This window comes from Mesoplodon densirostris, chromosome 9 (genome assembly GCF_025265405.1).
Source record: "Mesoplodon densirostris isolate mMesDen1 chromosome 9, mMesDen1 primary haplotype, whole genome shotgun sequence".
NCBI lineage: Eukaryota > Metazoa > Chordata > Mammalia > Artiodactyla > Ziphiidae > Mesoplodon > Mesoplodon densirostris.
In genome coordinates, this window is record NC_082669.1 from 13,922,685 (window position 1) to 13,943,414 (window position 20,730).

The 20,730-nt window shown below is 39.1% G+C and overlaps 1 protein-coding gene across 1 annotated transcript in view; it reads left to right on the forward strand.

Annotated features, from left to right (window-relative positions):
- MAGI2 (membrane associated guanylate kinase, WW and PDZ domain containing 2) overlaps positions 1-20,730 on the forward strand; it is a 1,346,582-nt gene that overhangs the window by 1,113,791 nt on the left and 212,061 nt on the right. The window lies entirely within an intron of this gene.

The window sequence follows — 20,730 nt, forward strand, 5'->3', positions numbered from 1 at the left end:
ATTTTTATTTTTATTTTTTTAACTTTATTGAGTATAGTTGATTTACAAATGTTGCGTTGATTTCTGCTGTACAGCAAAGTGATTCAGATATGTGTGTGTGTGTGTGTGTGTGTGTGTTTATTCTTTTTCACATTCTTTTCCATTATGGTTTATCACAGGATATTGAATATAGTTCCCTGTGCTATACAGTGGGACCTTGTTGTTTTTCCATTCTATATATAGTAGTTTGTGTCTGCTAATCCCAAAGTCCCAATCCATCCCCATCTCCCCTCCCCCTTGGCAACCACAAGTCTGTGAAATCATACTTTAAAAAATGAAGGTAAAAGAGTAAGAAAGACAAACATGAGTCCAGGAAGCTGTGCTTTTTAATTTTGAGAATGTATCTTTTCCTATATTATATTAAGCACAAGAAAAATAGTGTTTTCAGTCTTACAAATATATATTGTTGTGGGGAATTCCCCAGTGGTCCAGTGATTAGGACTCCGAGCTTTCACTGCTGAAGGTGTGGTTTCAATCCCTGGTTGGGGAACTAAGATCCCGCAGGCCATGCGGCATGGCTAAAGGGGAAAAAAAAATACATATATATATACACACACATATATATATACGGCTGTGAACTGAGAGGGTAAAGTTTGAATTCCCGAGTATGAGTGGGTTGTATTCCAAAAGTTCATTAATGTTTCAGTTGTGGAGGCTTCAAACTGGTTTCCATTGACTTAATTAAGAAAGCTGATTTTTCCCAAGGAAGTGATACTCTGAACTGTGCATAGGTTTGCAGGCTAGCATGTGGAAGCTGGTTCAACTCCTTCCAAGCTCAAGTACGGTCTTGATAATCCCCATAAGGACCAATGGGAACTGTGTCCCCATAGAAAAATCATTTCAGAGTTGTAAATAGCGTTGCTCAGGACACTTCTATTACTACAGGGATGCTCCATCGATCATTACCCATAGGGCTTCCCTGGTGGCGCAGTGGTTGAGAGTCCGCCTGCCAATGCAGGGGATGCGGGTTCAAGCCCTGGTCTGGGAAGATCCCACATGCCGCGGAACAACTAGGCCCATGAGCCACAACTACTGAGCCTGTGCGTCTGGAGCTTGTGCTCCACAACAAGAGAGGCTGCGACAGTGAGAGGCCCGTGCACTGCGATGAAGAGTGGCCCCCACTCGCCGCAACTAAAGAAAGCCCTCGCACAGAAATAAAGACCCAACACAGCCAAAAATAAATAAATAAATTTAAAAAAAGAAAATAAACTTGTTTAAAATATATATATATTAAAATAATAATAATAATAATAATTACCCATAGTGCCTTCTGTGCCCTGGGAAGAAAGCTCTGGAACAGGCTTGGGGCTGAAGTTCTGGGCTGGGTGTTCCAGGTGAAGTATAGAACTGAGAGCGGTGAGGACTGTGGTAGGAGCTCTGAGCCCTGGAGGTGTTTCTTCCCTTCCACCTGCTCTGTGCGGAAGGGAATGGGGCTAAGCAGAGGCTACCGCCTTCGTTTCTTTGCTACTCTGCTCTTGATTATCAGTGAAACTAGGGAGAGAAAGGAGGGAAGGGTCACAGCTAGAGAGGATACTTGAAAACAGGGTATAAATGAAAGGGCTCAGGCTAAGTCCTGGTTTTCTGCTTTCCAATTTGGGGACTTAAGACACTTAGTCCACAAGCTTCAGATGTCTCGTCTGTTATATTGGGATGATAATACTACCTAACCTGATGGAATGTTGTCAGTATAATGCGCCGCATAGGTGTTCATTAAATGTCTGTTGAGTGTAGATTAGCACCAAAGCTACAGCAGGGATGCTTCAGAAGGAGCAGTACTGTGAGGAACTTGTGCGTGAAGAGCACACGTGTGGCCAACATATGTGATTGTCTCTTCGAAGAACTAAAAACAGGGTGAAAGCCCTGTCAGTTTGAAATGCAAGTGAAAGCAGTCAAAGTTGAAAGAAGCACCTTGTATGATCTATTTGGCCCTCTCTGCAGGTGTTTTCCCTTCAAGGAAGCATTTACATTATTGATTTTTGTGTGAAAATGGACACCAAATACTAGGCATTTATGAGCAACACTATACAATGTGCTATGTTCCCATCTTAAAAAAAAGAAATTAATATGATAGCAGAAGTCTTAAATGTGGCCTTCGAGCATTATTACAAAATAACACTTGAATCTTGATAATTAAATATTGACAGTGTATTTTAATTTCACCCATTGCTTAAGATTAAAACAAATATCCTTAATTAAATAGCCATATGTTCTTAATGTGCAATTGAAAATCAAATCTTTGGAACAGGTTCTTGATATTAAGTGATATAACTGAAAATCACTTTGCAGTATCCACTGTATGATTCATAGAAACAAGTTTGGGCACTTTTTATATATAATACCTTTTTTAAAGGCATGATGTAGCAGAAAAAAGTATTCTGAGATCATTTATCCATATATATATATATATAATATGTATTTATATTATTTCCATTTGTACCTTTTCTGAAAACATTTGTTTGCCTGCTATCAGCTAGACTACCCTGTTCTTGCTCCTTTTCCCTCCACTCTCTCCCACCCCCATTTAATCCCCAAGTATTCAAAGTTTTTTTTGTTGTTCATTTGTTTGTTTGTTTGTATTGAGGTATAGTTGATTTACAATATTGTGTTAGTTGCAGGTGTACAGCATAGTGATTCAGTATTTTTGCAGACAGATATAGAAATCGAGTATTCAAAGTTTTGGTTGCATTTTGTTTGTGTTTGGGGACAAGGGATTTGTTTGTATTTTGTGGCTAGTGTAGAATTGCAGAATGTAATACCCTGAAATGCTTAAAGTATTTCTAGTCAAATCCTCTTATGTTTTCCCGGATTCCCACAATTTGTAGTCAGCTCTCTGAAATTAATAGGAACTAACACCATGTTTTTGTGATGAAATTCACCTTGATTATCTTATTATAGGCTACTCATAAGTGCTTATGGCCTCACTCAGATAAGCATAAATCTTCCAGAGCAAATTCATACACCTGGGTCTTTGTGTCTGGATTATGGTTGTTTTACATTATTTACTAGGATTTTTTTATTTATAAAGTGATTATGTGGTTTAATTTTTTCAAACAAATAGTGTCAGAAGGTATACAATGAAAAGTAATTATCTCTCCTTTCCCAGGATTCCAGTCCTTTTCCTAGAGGCAAACATATTGTTTGTATACACACATTTCTAGAAATTTTGTAGCCTTAACTAGCATGTATATGAATATATGTAGTATGTTTAACATAAATGGAATGATATTATACATACACGTCTTGCTCTGAATATCTTGGTTTTTAGGGTGTGTTTTATTCTTTAAGAAACATCATTGTGGTATTATTTACATACCATAGAATTCACCAATTATAATTATATACTTCAATAAGTTTTGCTAAAATGATATAGTTATGCAGCAATCACCATAATCCTTAGAACATCCATCATCCCAATTCCTTTAGCCCTCAGATAATCACTAATACGCTTTCTGGATAATTTTGCCTTTCTAGAAATTTTTGTAAATGCAATCATACAGTATGTAGTCTTTTACTTAACATAATTCTGTTGAGATCTACCCATGTAGGTGCATGTATGAGTAGTTTGTTTTGTTTTATTGCTGAGTAGTATTCCATTGTATGGGTACCACATTTTTTTTTAATCCGTTTACCAGTGCATGGACATGTGAGTTGTTTCCAGGTTTTGGCATTTGTAAATAACATTGCTGTGAACATTTGGATATAAGTGTTTGTATGTGCATACATTTTCACTTTTCTTGAGTAGATAGGAGTAGAGTGGTAGGAGTGGAGTGGTACAGTTGGGTTATATGATAAGTGCGTATTTAAATTGTTCAGAAGTAGCTAGAATGTTTTCCAAAATGGCTATACCATTTTACATTCCCACTAGCAATGTGTGAGGTTTCCAGTTTCTGCCCATTGTTGCCCATACTTGGTATAGCTAGTCATTTTGATTATAGCCATTTTAGTGCCTGTATAATGATGCCTTTTTGTGGTTTTAATTTACATTTCTCTAATTTTTTCATGTGTTTACCATGGCATGTATTCATATGTTTATTAGCATTAATTATCTTCTTTGGTGACATGCCTACTCAATATTTTGCCCATTTGTATATTTATTAAGCTGTTTGTCATCTTCCTATTAAATTGTAAAAGTCCTTTTTACATTCTGATTACAAGTCTTTTAAAAGATAAATGATTTGCAATTATTTTCTCCCAGTCTGTGGCTTGTCTTTTCATTTTCTTAATACTTCCTTTTGAAGCACATAAGTTTTTAATTTTGATGAAGTCTAATTTATCAGTATTTTCTTATATGAATCATTCTTTTGTGTTAGATCTAAGAAGTCTCTCCCTAATCCAAGATGACAAAGTTTTTCCTGCTTTCTTCTAGAAGTTCTTTAGTTTTATCTCCGATATTTAGACCTATAAACTATTTCAAGATCACTTTTGAGCATAGTGTAAGGTAAGGATCTAAGTGCATTTGGTTGCATTTGGACATCCAATTTTTCTAGCACTATTTGTTTAAAAAAAAAATCCTTTCCGCTTGGATTGCCTTGGCACTTTTGTCAAAACTGAATTTACATAAATGTGAAGGTTTATGTCTAGACTCTGTTCTCTCCCATTGACCTATATGTCTATCCTCATTGTCATACCACACTCTCTAAATTAGCTTTATATTAAGTCTTGAAATCAAGTAGTATGAATCCTCCAACTTTTGTCTCCTTTTTCAAAATTATTTTGGTTATTCTAGGTCCTTTGCATTTCCATATAAACTTTAGGATCAACTTTTTAATTATATTTTTAAGTAAAAGGCCTGCTGAGATTCTGATGTTGCATTCAGTCTATAGAACAATTTTTGGAGAATTGCCAACTTAAATCTCTCCATTCATAAATATGGTATATCTCTTCTTTGGTGACATGCCTACTCAATATTTTGCCCATTTATATATTTATTAAGCTGTTTGTTGTCTTCTTATTAAGTTGTAAAAGTCCTTTTTACATTCTGATTACAAGTCTCTTAGAAGATAAATAATTTGCAAATATATTTTGAATCTCTAATTTCTCTCAGCAATGGTTTGTAGTTCTTAATGTAGAGATCTTGTACTTCTGTTAAACTTATTTCTAGCGATTTTATTCTTCTTGATATTATTGTGAATGTGAATGGAACATTGTCCATTTTCAGATTGTTTATTGCTAATATATAGAAATACATATGATTTTTGGTTTTGATCTTGTACACTGTAACCCTGTTACACTCAGTTCTGGGGTTTTTTTCTTATTTTGTAAATTCCATCAGATTTTCTACATAGACTATTATGTCATCTAGTAGTAAAGCTTTATTTCTTTCTTTCCAAGCTGCATGTCTTTTTTTTTTTTTTTTTTTTTGCGGTACACGGGCCTCTCGCTGTTGTGGCCTCTCCCGCTGCGGAGCACAGGCTCCGGACGGCCATGGCTCACGGGCCCAGCCGCTCCGAAGCATGTGGGATCTTCCCGGACCAGGGCACGAACTTATATCCCCTGCATCGGCAGGCGGACTCTCAACCACTGCGCCACCAGGGAAGCCCCAAGCTGTATGTCTTTGATTCCTTTTCTGTGCTTTATTACACTAGCTGGAACCTCCAGTATGATGTCAAATAGAAATAATTATGAGGGGACACCCTTGCCTTATTGCCAATTTTAGTGGCAACGTATTAGCCTTTAACCATTAAGTATGCTTTTTTTGATGTAATTTTTATATGCTGTATGATCAGGCCACTCAAATGGCTGTTCTCTTGCTCTCTGGACATCCCCTGCCCGACCAGTGCCTGCTTCACCTAAACCCTACACACATGACTGACCTTCCCATCTACTTGCCCCAGGCGCCAGCTGGTGATTGTTCTTATCAAAGAGGTGGTGAGGGGCGTGCCCCTCTGCTGGTTTCCCTGGTAACTAATGAGCTCACCTGACATCAATTCCCCTATAACTGGTAACCTCCCCTTCCGCCCGACCCTGTGAGTGAAGAAGACCGTGAGGTGTTGCTTCAGGACTCTGCTTCAGAATGTAAGTTCCCCCATCCGTTAAACCATTGATGTCTCTGTTGCAGACTCCGGGCTCTTTCTTCAGTCTTAAAGCTGGGAAAGCACAGGCCTTGTAGGCTTGCAGGGTACAGCCCAACAATTGGCGGAGCCAGCCTGGAGACTGAGGAAACCCCCCGGGAGCGCCGAGACGTAGGGAAATACAGAGTGGGGGATGGAAAGTTGCGGGAGTAGTCCTGAGGTGGCCGTCCACTAACATGCGGGGCCCCAGAGTTCCAGGGGTGAGCCCGAAACTTGGGGAAATCCTGGGGTGGCTATCTACTAGTATATGGAGTCTTATGGTGGCTGTCCTTGATGAATCTGGGGCTGCCAAGAGATTAGAGAACAGTGGCCTCTAATGCCTCTGCTGTTGTATCAAAGTGAACCTTTTGTAATTGGTTAAGCTAGCTTTCTAGAAGGAATTTCTCTTTTGTATTTCTCTGGTGCCTTTGAGATGCAAATGATCCACCTGGCCTCTCTGGAACTTTAATCTTCTGTGATCTCTAAGAGTAAAGGAGAAAAAAGAGCTTTTAGTTAAACTCTATAGAAATAATTATGTTTTGCGAATATCTATCTAAAATAGTCTCTCCAGATTCTGGTAACTTGAAACTAAAGTTGAAGGAAGAGAATTCAAGGGTCATTTCAAATAGGATAAAATATCGGAACATTAATTGCTGAGCAGGTCTCAGTTTACCTACCTTTACCTGCTTAGGAGAGGAAGACAAATGCATGAAGTTTTCCAATCAGAAATGCACAGTTACTTGCTTCTTGGTTTTTGCCAGAGATTAAGGTTTTTACGGGTTAAGAGTATAATCAGTCACAATTCTAGTTATTGTAAACAAGTTTCTTTATTGAGTACATTGTAATCAGGTGCTTAATCAGGTGTCTTTTTAAGTCTTTTGTCTTTTATAGACAGTTATTGTTTTACTCTGATGGTTTTGCAAAAATGCCTCATCTTCAAGAGGATTCATAGGAAGGACCTTTTGACAATAACAGGTCCGTGGTAAATTTCAGATTATACTGGGTATAATCTGAACTGGGTAAGAATTTAAAGAATCCTAATGGAAGACCTGATGGCTTCATGAAAAGTTAAAAAAAAAAAGGATTGGTTACTGAGTGAACTGCTGAATATGGTTATAATTTTTATGGGTTTTGTCTGGAATGTTTCTGGTTTTGATCTGTGTTTTCCAGATATAGGGAAGCCCTTCCCCTCAAGTTGGTTATGATTTATAGCAATTTGGTAAACTACACCTGTGGGTAGAATTGAAGCATTTTCCTTTTCTCTCTGCCTGGTCCCTCCAGAAATTAGAGACTCCTGGGTTCTGAGCAGCCTTACAAGGAAAATGGAAAAGACTGTCTCCTGACATGTGCAGGAATCTCAATATTCTGGGGACTTCTAGAAGAGAAAAATCCACCAAGGCAGAGCCTGATAGCAGGGCTTTGGCATGGCTTTCCTGGCCTTGAGTGACCTTTTGGGAATTCAATCTGAGCTCCTGAGCCCCCCTCAGCCAGTTTGGAGGAGCCTATAAAGTCGATTGACCAAACTTGTTTTGCAGACAAATTAGTCTTGATTTGGCTGTGTTTGGTGGATATGAGGTTAATTTTAGAGAGAACAATATTATGTTTCAATGGATATTAAATTCTAGTTCTTTTGACTGAGGACTGTATTTATGAATGTTATTGTGCTAGCCATACTTTTGCCCTGATGTTCTGGATGGAAAGAAAAGTATCTAGTGAAATTGTCTCAGAGTATAACCACTCATGAAGTGTGACACTGCTTGCTTTAAGTCTGTTGCTAAAAGCACATGTTCAGTGCTTGTGTGACAGTTGGGTATAAGCGATAAAATGTATAGCCTATTAAGTGTTTCCCCATCAACAGCCCTCTGAGCCTTTTCACGTGATCTGATTAGTGCTCCCCCAACTCGAATGACTAGGCGAATATAAAGGAGGCCTGGCACCGAGGAACATGATCTGCACCTGGGGTAGGAGCCAGCACCCAGCATCGAGGGGAGGATATTTTGCTCATCAGTACTTTCTATTGAAAGATTTGCAATCGAAAGGGGAAATGATGGGAAAATCTGCACACATTGAAGTATGGGGAAGCCCGAAGGCTTATACATGGTTTAACTTGAATTTTACCGACCAGAGTAGCCTGTTTTGTGGTCTTTCAGATAGGCATTGTACAGCTGCTTTGGCCATTGAGGAAGGGAATGCATTTGAAAGTCAAAATGAACTAGCTGTTGTTCATATATCCAAGGTAAAACTAGGTGGCCATTGTATACGTGGTATTACTGAAAACTTGAGTTTTTTGAACTGTATTGCAGACCAGGCCAAAACCACAGGCGGGTGTGGTATTACCTCAGAGGCGGTTTCTGCTTGTATTTTGATTAATGGTTGTGATCTGCTCTGTGTTGTGCTTATTAGATGTCTTACATTTCATCCCTAGCCTGAGCAAAGGAAATTTATTCAAGGACTAAGTAACAACACTAGCCTCACTGTGAAAATGAGTCTGTTAATTGCTGGGTCTACAGTGAGATACCATTGTTGTACTCCTCTAGACTTTCATGAAAAATTGACCTGGCTATTCTGACTATGGCAATGGAGGAAAAGACTCACCATCTTCCTGTCCCACATGCCCATACATCAGAAGGACCCCTGACAGTAAACATTCCTGTACGACTGGCTGCCCATGAGCACCACTGGGCTATGTTGTGTGGAATAGAATAGGCTGGCTTCTGGACACCCAAGCCCAACTAGCGGGATTAACTGTCTTTGGTTTGGAAAGACCTAATGGGTCCACCCCTAAAGGCACCCAACATAACATGGGATGGCACACCTCTACTGTGACTGCTGACTCCTGGCTAGGCCGCCAGAATGTTCGTTTTAAAGCCGAGCCTACCCCTCCCTGTGGGGGGTGGCTCTGGGTTTGTGAAAACCAGGGATGGTCTTACCTTCCTGATAACTGGACAGGGCACTGCTGCTATTGACTCCCTTTACATTGACCCATTAAGCGCTTGGCTCCAAAATTTGCCCACATCCTGGCAAATGACTGTTCTGAGCATACTAGGTGGCTTACTCTTGATCCTCTCTGGCTGCTGTTGTCTGTATTGTATTTGTGGTATCTGGTTGCAGTGCCCCCTACATATGTGACCCCAGGGATATCTCAGAGGAAGGGCAGACCGAGATTGTAAGGGTCGTGCCGGGTATGTAGGGGTGGAGTGTATGTTCAGGCCACTCAAGATGTCTGGTCTTTGGCTCTCTGGACATCCCCTGCCCGACCAGTGCCTGCTTCACCTAAACCCTACACACATGACTGACCTTCCCATGTACTTGCCCCAGGCCCCAGCTGGTGACTGTTGTTATCAAAGTGATGGTGAGGGGCGTGCACCTCTGCTGGTTTCCCTGGTAACTAATGAGCCCACCTGACATCAATTCCCCTATAACTGGTAATCTCCCCTTCCCCCCACCCCCCTCCAAGCAAAGACCCCACTGCATCTTGCCTACCACCCGCCGCACACGGTGGGGTGTCACTCCAGAACCTTGCTTCAGATGGGTATGCTCCCCAGTCCGTTAAACCATTGATGTCTCTGTTTCTGACTCCAGTCTGTTTCTTAGGTCATAAAGCTGGACAAGCACTGGCCTTGTAGGCTGTGGGGTGCAGCCCAACATATGCTTTTTATCAGGTTGAGAAAATTCCAACCTTCTACTCTTAAATTGTTGAGAATCTTAATAATCAATATGTCTTGGCTTTCATCAAATTTTTTTCTGCAACTATTGAGATGATCATGTAGTGTTGTCCTTCATTAATATAGTGCTTTATATGATTTTTAAATATTAAACTACTTTTGCATTCCTGGGGTAACCCCACTTGGTCATGGTGTATAATTCTTTTTGTATGTTGCTAGATTCTCTTTGCTTATATTTTGTTAAGACTTTTGAACCTGTTGGCAGAGGTGTTCTATAATTTTCTTTTCGTGTAGTCTGTCTGGCTTTTTTGTCAGGATAATATTGGCCTCTCCCTCGCACTCTATTTTCTGAGTTTGTGTAAGATTGATATTATTTCCCTCTTAAAAGTTTTGATAGAATTCACCAATGAAGACATCTAGGCTGGGTTTTTACTCATAGAATGATTTTTAATTACTAATTAAATTTATTTCCTTGATTTAGGTCTATTCTAATTTTCTGTTTCTTCTTGAATCAGTTTTGGTATTTTATGTATATCTAGGAATTTTTACAATTCATCTGAATTGTCAAATTTGTTAGAATAAGGTTTTTAACAAAATTTTATAAAATTCCTTTTTAAGAACCAACTTTTGGCTTCATTGTTTTTCTGTTTTCTATTTCAATTATTTCTACTTTGATCTTTGTAATTTCCTCTCCTCTCCTTATTTTGTGTTTGATCTACATTGCCTTTTCTGTCATCCTGAGGTGAAAGCTTAGAGTAATGACTCTAGTTCTCTCTAATAAAAGCATTTAAAGCTATAAATTTCACTGTAAGCAATTCATTAGCTGAATTCCATAAATTTTTATATTGTGTGTTTTCTTTTTTATTGAGCTCAAGATATCTTCTTATTTCTGTTGTGATTTCTTTTTTAACCCATAGGTTACTTAGAAATGAGTTGTTTATTTTTCAAACATGTGGGATTTTCCAGTACTTTTCTGTTGATTTCTAATAATTTTTCCTTGGATGAGAACATATTTTGTGTGATTTCAGTCCTTTTAAATGTGTCGAGACTTGTATTATGGCCCAGTGCCTTGCTTTTTTTAACTTAACAGTTTATCTTAGAGGGCTTTATATATTAGTTCAGAAATATACCTCATTATTTTTAATAGCTTATTTAATCATGGATATTTTAGTTGCTTTGGATATTTTAGTTGCTAATGGATATTTTAGTTGCTTTCATTTTTTATCTATTATTAAAAAGTGATGTATCTGCACAAGAGAGTAAATCTGTATTATAGATTCATTCCTTATTTCAACAAATATTTCTTTTTTTAATTTTTTATTAATTAATTTTGTGGGGGGCTGCTGCACTGGGTCTTTTTTGCTGCCTGTGGACTTTTCTCTAGTTACAGAGAGCGGGGGCTACTCTTTGTTGTGGTGCGCAGGCTTCTCATTGCGGTGGCTTCTCTTGTTGCAGAGCATGGGCTCTAGGCGTGTGGGCTCCAGTAGTTGTGGCACATGGGCTCAGTAGTTGCAGCTTGTGGGCTCTAGAGTGCAGGCTCAGTAGTTGTAGCACAGGGACTTAGTTGCTCCACAGCATGTGGAATCTTCCTGTACCAGGGCTCAGACCCATGTCCCCTGTACTGGCAGGCTGATTCTTAACCACTGAGTCACCAGGGAGGTCCTCAACAAACATTTCTTGAGTGCCTACTATGTACTAGGCATTTTTTTGGCACTGGAGGTAAAGCAATAAACAAAATAAAGCACATGCTTTTTCCCATGGAGTTGACATTCCTTCGGAGGGTGACAAAACAATAAATGCCGACATAAATATGTCCCTTGTGTATTTGTCACTTATCTCCTTATCCTCATGGAGTTTTATTCTTGAATATTAATTTTATCACCAGCTACTTTACTGGGTTATCTTAATGTTTCTTATATTTTATTCAGTTCGTTTCATAGGATATGGGGGCATATAATCTTACCACCTACAAATTACAGTCACTTTGCCTTCTCCCTTCCTATTTGCATACCTCTGATTTGTCTTATTTAATACATTTGACTGTTATATCTTGAACATTGTTGATTAATAGTGGGGATTACAGAAATTCCTATCTTATTCCTGGCTTAAATGAAAACTGTCTCATTTTATACAAACACAGTACTGACTTTTATTTATCATGTTAAGGAAGTACCCTTCAATTCCTATTTTATTAAGAATCTTTATCAAAAATGGGTAATGAATTTTATCAAAAGCTAAAAAGGCATCTATGGAGATGATCATTATTTTCTCCTTTGATTTATCACTGTGATAAATCACATTAAGAGTTTTATTATTATTGAACTATCCTTTCATTCCTGGAATAAACTATATTATGCTTATAAGGTGTCCCTAGTTTCTATTTGTTTATATATAGTTTTGCATCAACATCAATAAATGAGTTTGGTCCCAAGTTTTCTTTTTTGGATCTTGTTTTGTTCTGATTTGCTCAAAGTTATGCTGGTGTCATAAAAGCAATCAGTAGCTTTCCTTGTCTCTCTGCTCTAAATGATTTAAGTAACATTGAAGTTATCTATTTCTTGAGGTTATGATATAATACACCTTGGAAATTATCTAGTTCTAGTGGGTTTGGTTTGGTAAGGGGAGGGATAACCTTTTACAACTTTCTCAATTTCTTCCATAGTAACTCATCTTCTTAGAGTTTCTGTCTTGGCTGGACTTGGTTTTTATAATTTATATTATAGCCTACAAAATTGTCTCTTTTATTCATGTTTCCAAATGTATTTAAATAGAATTGAATCAAGTATCCTCTAATTTTTTTCTTCCATTTTCCCCTTGACCTAAGAATATCTCTATTATTCTCAAGTCTTATAGGTGCTATTTTCTTGATTAGGTTGGCTAATATTTCTCCTGTTTCAGTGGTTCAAGAAACATATTAGTTTATTTATAAATAATTTGGCTGATGCTCAGTCTAGTATGGAATCGGGAATCATTATACTTTCTACCCAAGGAGGCTGTTATTTGATGTCTGGAATAAAGCAACTCCAGCGTGACTACTAATCAATCCTTGTCATGTATTGTACTATTATTTATATTAAAATGCAACAAAGTTCCCTACTTAATTTGTGAACCTCCCATAAATTACAGTTGATTAATATTTGAAAATTTTTCTTCTTATTTCTAGAAAACATGATACCAAAAGTTTTCACTAGATCAGAATATTCCCTTCTCATGCTGACAATATAATAATAAATAGTATCAGTAATGCACATCTTCTCTTTGTTTTACATTCAAATAGAATTCAGAGTATTTGAGAAGCAGCATAGACTATATCAGAACTTTGTTTGAGGGCAAAGCATAAAAATAATGGACACAGAGAATTATGTCTATGTAGAGAAGTCCTGTTTCAAAAGTTCAAAAAGCATGTTATTAAAAATATTGTATAATGAGTTTTAAACTGCACAGAGAAAATGTTAAAAGCAAAGCTATAAGAAGTATTGACATTTTTAATAATGCTAACATTTTTTTCTAAAAAAAATTTGTTTGGTTTAGAAGTAGTTTCAAATTCACATAAAAATTCCAAGTGTAGAATACAGAACTTTGAATACCACTGACCCACATTGCTATTAACATTCTTCCCCATTTGCTTTGTGTATGTGTGTGCATCGGTGAATGTGCGTTTCTGAACCATCTAAGACTAAGTTGCAAATATCATGCCCCTTTACCCCAAATATTTTGGTGTTTATTTCATGTCACTACTTGTTTGGAGAAATATGTAAGCAGCTAGTTAGTTAAAGTTATAAAAGATACTTTTAAAGAAGCACTTAGAACCATCACCACAACAAAAGACTTAAGAGGTCATCAAAAGAGATTTTATCTAAAATAAGAGAGAGTCAATACTCACCAATAATAAGGATCTGTTACAAGAATATTTCTGAGAGAGAGAAAAGCACTGGTTATTTGAAAATAGTGTTATCCAGAGATTAGGTGAAAATCAAAGTGGATATTCCACAATCAATATCATGTAATCCAACATTCCACTTGATATCAGCAGAAAACAGTATATATGGGACTTCACTGGTGGCACAGTGGTTAAGAATCCACCTGCCAATGCAAGGGACATGGGTTCGAGCCCTGGTCCGGGAAGATCCCACATGCTGCAGAACAACTAAGCCCGTGCGCCACAACTACTGAGCCTGCGCTCTAGAGCCCACGAGCCACAACTACTGAAGCCTGCACACCTAGAACCTGTGCTCCGCAATGAAAAGCCACTGCAATGAGAAGCCTGCACACCGCAACAAAGAGTAGTCCCCACTCTCTGCAACTAAAGAAAGCCCACGTGCAGCAGCAAAGACCCAACACAGCCAAAAATAAATAAAATAAAAAATTAATAAATTTTTCAGAACACAACTATAAAAAAATACTTAAAAAAAAAGAAAAAACAGTGTATATGACACAGCAAACAAAAAACAAATCCACACCATGAGGTGTGAATGACCATGGCTTACTGGCTGCTGTATTAACAAATATACCCTGGGTCTCAGAAGCTTAGCACAATAAAAGTCTGTTTCTCACTTATATGATTTCCAACACATATGTTCCTGGATCGCAGATTTCCTGGACAACTCTCCTCCACATAGTGGCTCATGGAACCAGGCTTCTTCTCCCTGGTAGATCTCCATGCCCTAAAGCCAAGCTTGAAGTCCCCAACTGGGTCCTCTCTAACCAGCTGGCAGATAAAGTGCAAACAAAAGAATAGAGGATCATGCAAGAGGCTATGGGGCCAGCCCCGGGAGGTGTATTTCACTTCCTCCTACAGTTAGTTGACCAGAACTCAGTTTGAGGCCCCATTAATCATAAGAGGCTGGGACATGTTGTATTCTTGTGTGTCCAGGAATAAGGGAATGGTTTGGGGTCACACATATAGTAGATACTCTCCCCTTGATATTTCTAATATGTTGTCTGCACCTTGATGTGCACATCAGGGATGTATAACTACCGATTATGTGAAAGTGTGAGATGAAATCTTTTTTTGTAACATGATATTGTAATACGACTCATTTCAGGCTTTTGAGGTACACTCAAGCTACTGGTATATGTTTTAAAGTTCACAGGGTCTCCTCACATTTCCCTCCTCAACCCAGTTTCCATGGGTAAAGAAACTTAGACTCAGTGTTAAGTAATTGGCCCAAGTTCAACGAATGTGTGTGTAGACAGAAGGATGGACAATTTATGGTCCCCAGATATAAGAAATATGAATAAACATCAATGACAAGGTACCTCATCATAATGTGAAAAGTGTCATGCATGTCACAAGCTATACACCAAACAAGGACATTGTTGCACAGATGACCCTTAGTGTGAGAGAGACAGGATGGTGGGAATACTTGTAGAGTTGTCACACCACTTAGAAGCAGCAAAAACAGAACTCAAATCTGTGTCTTCCGACTATAGTATCAGTGAGTTTTACATTATGCCAGTTTCCCCCGACTTTATGCAAAGAAAATTTTGATGGCTTTTGCTTAGATATGCAGGATTTATTTGTTCACTTAGTAAGTATTTGTTGAGGACCTACTGTGTGCTTAGCACTGGTCTAGGTGCTAGAAATATGTCAGTAATCCAAACAAAGTCCCTGCCTCAAGAAGCTTATCTCCTAGCGGGAAAATTAGGTAATACACAAAGAAATACATGTCAGGGATAAGAATGAAGAAAAACTGAGAAGCAGAGTAAAAGCAAGGAGAATGATAGGCAAGGAAGACAGTTTCTTTTAGAAAGAGTAGTCAGGGAAAGACATCTGTGCCAGGATCTAAAGAAAGCAAGGGAGCCAGCCAGTGTGGCTATCCGGGGAAGAGCATTCCAGGCAGAGGGAAGGGTCTGAGGCAGGACTGTGTTGGATGTAGACCAGCAACAGCAAGGAAGCTCCTGTGGCTGGGACTGAATAGGGAAGAGATGTGATAGTAGATGATGTCAGGCAGATTGTTAGGGCTGCAGAGAGGCAGATAATGCAGAGTCTCACGCAGCCATGGGCCATAGAAAGGACTTCAGATTCTACTTTTGAGTGAAATGGGAAGCCTGTGGAGTGTTTGAGCAGAGAAGTGATGTGATATAAGATTTTAAGAGACTCACTGTGGTGGCTGTGTTGAGAATAAACTGTGGATAGACAGGGATGGAAATAGGCAGACAAGTGTGTTGGCTTTCACAGCAATCCAAGTGAGAGATGAAGAGATTGGAGAAGGATGGTAGGAGTGGAGGCAATAAGAAAGGATTCTGAATATATCTCAAAGGAAAAGCCATAGGATTTGCTGATGGATGGGGTGTGGGGTATTCAAGAAAGGAATCAAAGGTTGTAAAGTTTTTGACCCAAGCAACTGGAAGAAAAGAGTCGCCATTTACTGACAAGTTGAGTATGATGGATAGAAATGCTCATGGGGGACTTCAGGGGAAATTAAGAGTCCAGTCTGGGACATGCCAAGCTTGGGATGCCTTTTAGCTTTCCAAGTGGTGATGGCTGGTTTTTGGAGGGTATTTAAAGATGGAGACTGAATGAAAACATGTAGGGAATGAGCATAAGGAAAGAAGAAAAATGTTCTGAGGACTGAGGCCTGGGACCCTCCAACTTTAGAGTCAAAGAGGAGTGACCAGCAAAAGGCTAAGGAAGCATGACTTATGAGAAGTCTTATAAAGGAAAATGTTTCAAGATGGAAGGTGTGAATACTTGTATCAAGCGCTGGGTAAGATAGGGCTGAGAATTTAACACTGGATTTGGCAACAGGATCAAATGTTTTGGGTTAATATGACCTTTCAAGTGAACTGGAGAACACACACACAAAATTTTTTTGATGTGGCTGACTAACTGGGGAGAAGTCAACATCAGCGTTTTGGTCACTTGAAAACAAAGCCTCTTTCATATTTGAACCTGTAGGGTGCGTTTATTTGAGTGTACTGTGATATTATACATATTCCAAAGAAGGAAAGTGTACTTTCTCCTTTCATAATTACCCTAGATTATCTTTATTTTCTGCCTTTCAACTCATATGAGATCAACTTCTTATCATCAAAAGAACTAGCATTCCTATTTGCTCTGTGTCAAAGCTACTTCTGTGGTAGGTTCCAGAAGGAGTGGCAGGGGCTTCCTTGGTGGCGCAGTGGTTGAGAGTCCGCCTGCCGATGCAGGGGATGCGGGTTCGTGCCCTGGTCTGGGAAGATCCCACATGCCGTGGAGCGGCTAGGCCCGTGAGCCATGGCCGCTGAGCCTGCGCGTCCGGAGCCTGTGCTCCGCAACGGGAGAGGCCACAGCAGTGAGAGGCCCGCGTACTGCAAAAAAAAACAAAAAAACAAAAAAAACAAACAAAACAAAAGGAGGGGCAGTTATACTTCTTAATATTTTAGACCTCATTTCTTTTAGGGCTTATGAAGGAGGCAGTGGCATTCATTGTATCCAGGAGATTCTTGGAGACAATTGACTTTTTTGACTTGTCATTGTAAAGTTCAAATGTTATAAAAATACAAGTTTAAGAACTGCAGACTCTCTTTCATCCAAAGAGTACTGCACTGTACCCTAACCCACACACACTCTCATACACATCAGTTAAATAGTCAACTTAAAATATCGATATGTTTTATTAAAAATATATCTGTTGGTCATTTCTAAATATAAATGGAAGAATGGCAGAAGTTCTGTAGATGGTGGATCCAATCTACATGTGACAGCATATAACTTAGTTATTGTGATTCGGTATCTACCTTTTATTTACCCTATTTACTAATTTGAGGATGACTACATGCACAAAAAGGGTGTATTAAGATTTATATTCCCACATTCACCAGTATAAATGTAAATAATTGCTCTAATGGAGATTTACAGAAATGCCAGATCAGAGAAACTACTGATTTTTAAAATACTAGCCAGTTTCCCTCAAATGCAGGGACTGTGTCTTATTTCTTACTTTTTCCTCAGAGCTTGGCAGGTATACTCATTAAATTAATTTGTTCTGTTATGACATTAGGAGGAGAAGGACAGTCATAAAACAAAATTAGGAGCATGCATATGTGAGTCAAATAATGCACCTGAGTGTACAAAACTTGACAAAACTTTTTCTCCTGTCTAGGCTTTTTTTTTTTAAATTTATTTATGGTACACTGGGTCTTCCTTGCTGTGCATGGGCTTTCTCTAGTTGCGGCGAGCGGGGGCTACTCTTCATTGCGGCGCGCGGGCTTCTCATTGCGGTGGCTTCTCTTGTCGCGGAGCACAGGCTCTAGGAGCGTGGGCTTCAGTAGTTGTGGCTTGTGAGGTCTAGAGTGCAGGCTCAGTAGTTGTGAAGCATGAGCTTAGTTGCTCTGTGGCATGTGGGATCTTCGCGGATCATGGCTCGAACCCGTGTCCCCTGTGTTGGCAGGCGGATTCTTAACCCTTGCACCATGAGGGAAGTGCCTGTCTAGGCTTTTAAAGCAACGTTAACATCCCTCTTTTCTCTTTGCTCATGTACCAAATCTTTGCCTAAATGTCTTCCTTCCTCTTTATTCATTTCACAAGTGCCACAGTTGCTGTTCTAAATATGGGGACATCCAGTAACAAAATAAGCCCGTGTTCTTAAGGAGCTTACTTTAAATCTAATGGGTAGCAACAGATGAATCCTATAAATTAATCCACTGACTGCCTGAGTTATATGGCTGTAAAAACCTGTCATACTACATCTTCACTCAGAAGAAACATACAGGCTTACTGGCATTAGATGGTGAGAAGCTCGTGTAACTAGAATCAGCATACCAGGTTTCTAGTATAATCTGTGCTACTAATTCACATGGCTACTTTAAATGTGTCACTTAAGTTCTCTGGCCACCAGCTCCCTGCTTATAAATTGAAAATCTGTAATATCCATATCATCTCAGAAACTCTACAGTTCTCAGTGTTTCTGAATCATGGGCTTATTTGGCTGTAATCGTGCATTCATTAGTTGGGGACCCCAGGAGAAAGGAGCTTTAAAGAGTAGTTTGTTTTTCATGTGATATCTGTAAACATATTTCCTGCCTCCTTCTAATCCACCATGGTAATTTCCTTGAGCTCACAGACCAAAAGTTTACTACCCTCATACAAAATTTGGCAGTAGCAAAACGTGGGATTTTGAGAAATGTCAGAGGAAAGAAGGAACAAGTGAGGTTGGTTATAACCAACGATTCTGAAGCTACAGAAGGATGATAACATTTACTGTGATGTAGAATATATTCAATCGGTTCATGCAAATTATTTTTATGTGGGAGGAGAGAATATTAGGGTCTTTTCATTAACACTTTTTTTAAAAGTTATAAACTCAATTCTAAAAATGACCAGCATACAATAAACTTACCAAGTAAGTTTCAAACTCCCCTGATTCTATAACTCTTAAAACTTAGTAACCACACACACACATACACACATTCCTCACTCTTTGCCACTATCGTGTAATAAACCATGTGTAGGAAGTTATGCTGATCAGGTCAAAAATGTGCTCTGTTCCTAGAGTACTAGCTGCTTATGCAGGAGAGCAGAAAGTTAAGCGAACTGAGTGCAATTAAAGTTCTGTGCAAGAGAATTCCAGGTGTAAACTTAGAAAATCTTGTTGTGAAGACTGCTGAATCACAGCACCTGCATGTAGGCTCTTACTTGTTGAATAAATAAATGAAATCACCTACAGCATTACCCTGCTATAAAACATTATAACGTCATGTTCATTTTTTCATATTTCAGAATATGAATATAGACTTTTAATGAATATAAATCCTATCAAAAGGGCTTCCCTGGTGGCGCAGTGGTTGAGAGTCTGCCTGCCGATGCAGGGGACACGGGTTCGTGCCCCGATCCCGGAAGATCCCACATGCCGCGGAGCGGCTGGGCCCGCGAGCCATGGCCGCGGAGCCTGTGTGTCCGGAGCCTGTGCTCCGCAACGGGAGAGGCCACAGCGGTGAGAGGCCCGCGTACAGCAAAAAAAAAAAAAAAAAATTCTATCAAAAGAGCAAAGGAGGGCTTCCCTGGTGACGCAGTGGTTGAGAGTCCGCCTGCCGATGCAGGGGACATGGGTTCGTGCCCTGGTTCGGGAAGATCCCACATGCCGTGGAGCGGCTGGGCCCGTGAGCCATGACCGCTGAGCCTGCGTGTCCGGAGCCTGTGCTCCGCAACGGGAGAGGCCACAACAGTAAGAGGCCCGCATACCGCAAAAAAAAAAAAAAAAAAAAAAAAAAAAAAAGAGCAAAGGAAAATAATTGCAGTTATTATACCATATTAATGGGAATTATGCTAATTGCCCTAAAATTTAAAGAAAATGTATTGTTTTGCTTCTCCTTCCAATTAACATTATTTCACAATGTGTGGTACACTTATGGAGAATTTTGTAGTGCATTAGATAAATCACTTTTACATTTCCAGTGGAGTGGGCTTTAATGAGCATTATAATACATGTCAGTTCAGAAACAGTTTTATGTTACAAAGCATCTTCTACTGGTAGATTGGGAAAAGTTGCACCAGAGTGACACTTCCACTTAAAATATGGAATAAAATTTAGTGAGGGAAGCATAGATGAATCCATTTCAGCTAAATGGCTATAAATTTAGGATGAATATTACATTTTAGCTATGTATATTTTTCATATGTTAAAAAACCACCCAGACCACATATGCCAACAATCTAAAGTGAGTTTTGGGGCCTACTAAATCCCACATGGAAAACCTTGCCTCTTGGCATATAAATCCCCACTCCTATATAAAGAAAATCCAGTGAAAATGAAAACATTCATACTATTAAATACATTCATTAGATCCACATTTAGCTGAAGCTAACCTAACATCCATCATCCCAAGTGCTTGTAGATAAGTTCCTCTCTCTCAGGCCTTAGAATCTAGCTTACATAGGCCCGTCCTTTCTTCTTCACCTCTGGATTCAAAGGAAAACTTGTAGGTCCTCTATTGAAAGGCACCAACTTCACCTTGCTCTTGAAGGAAGCCACTGCTGTCCACTCAGGCAACTG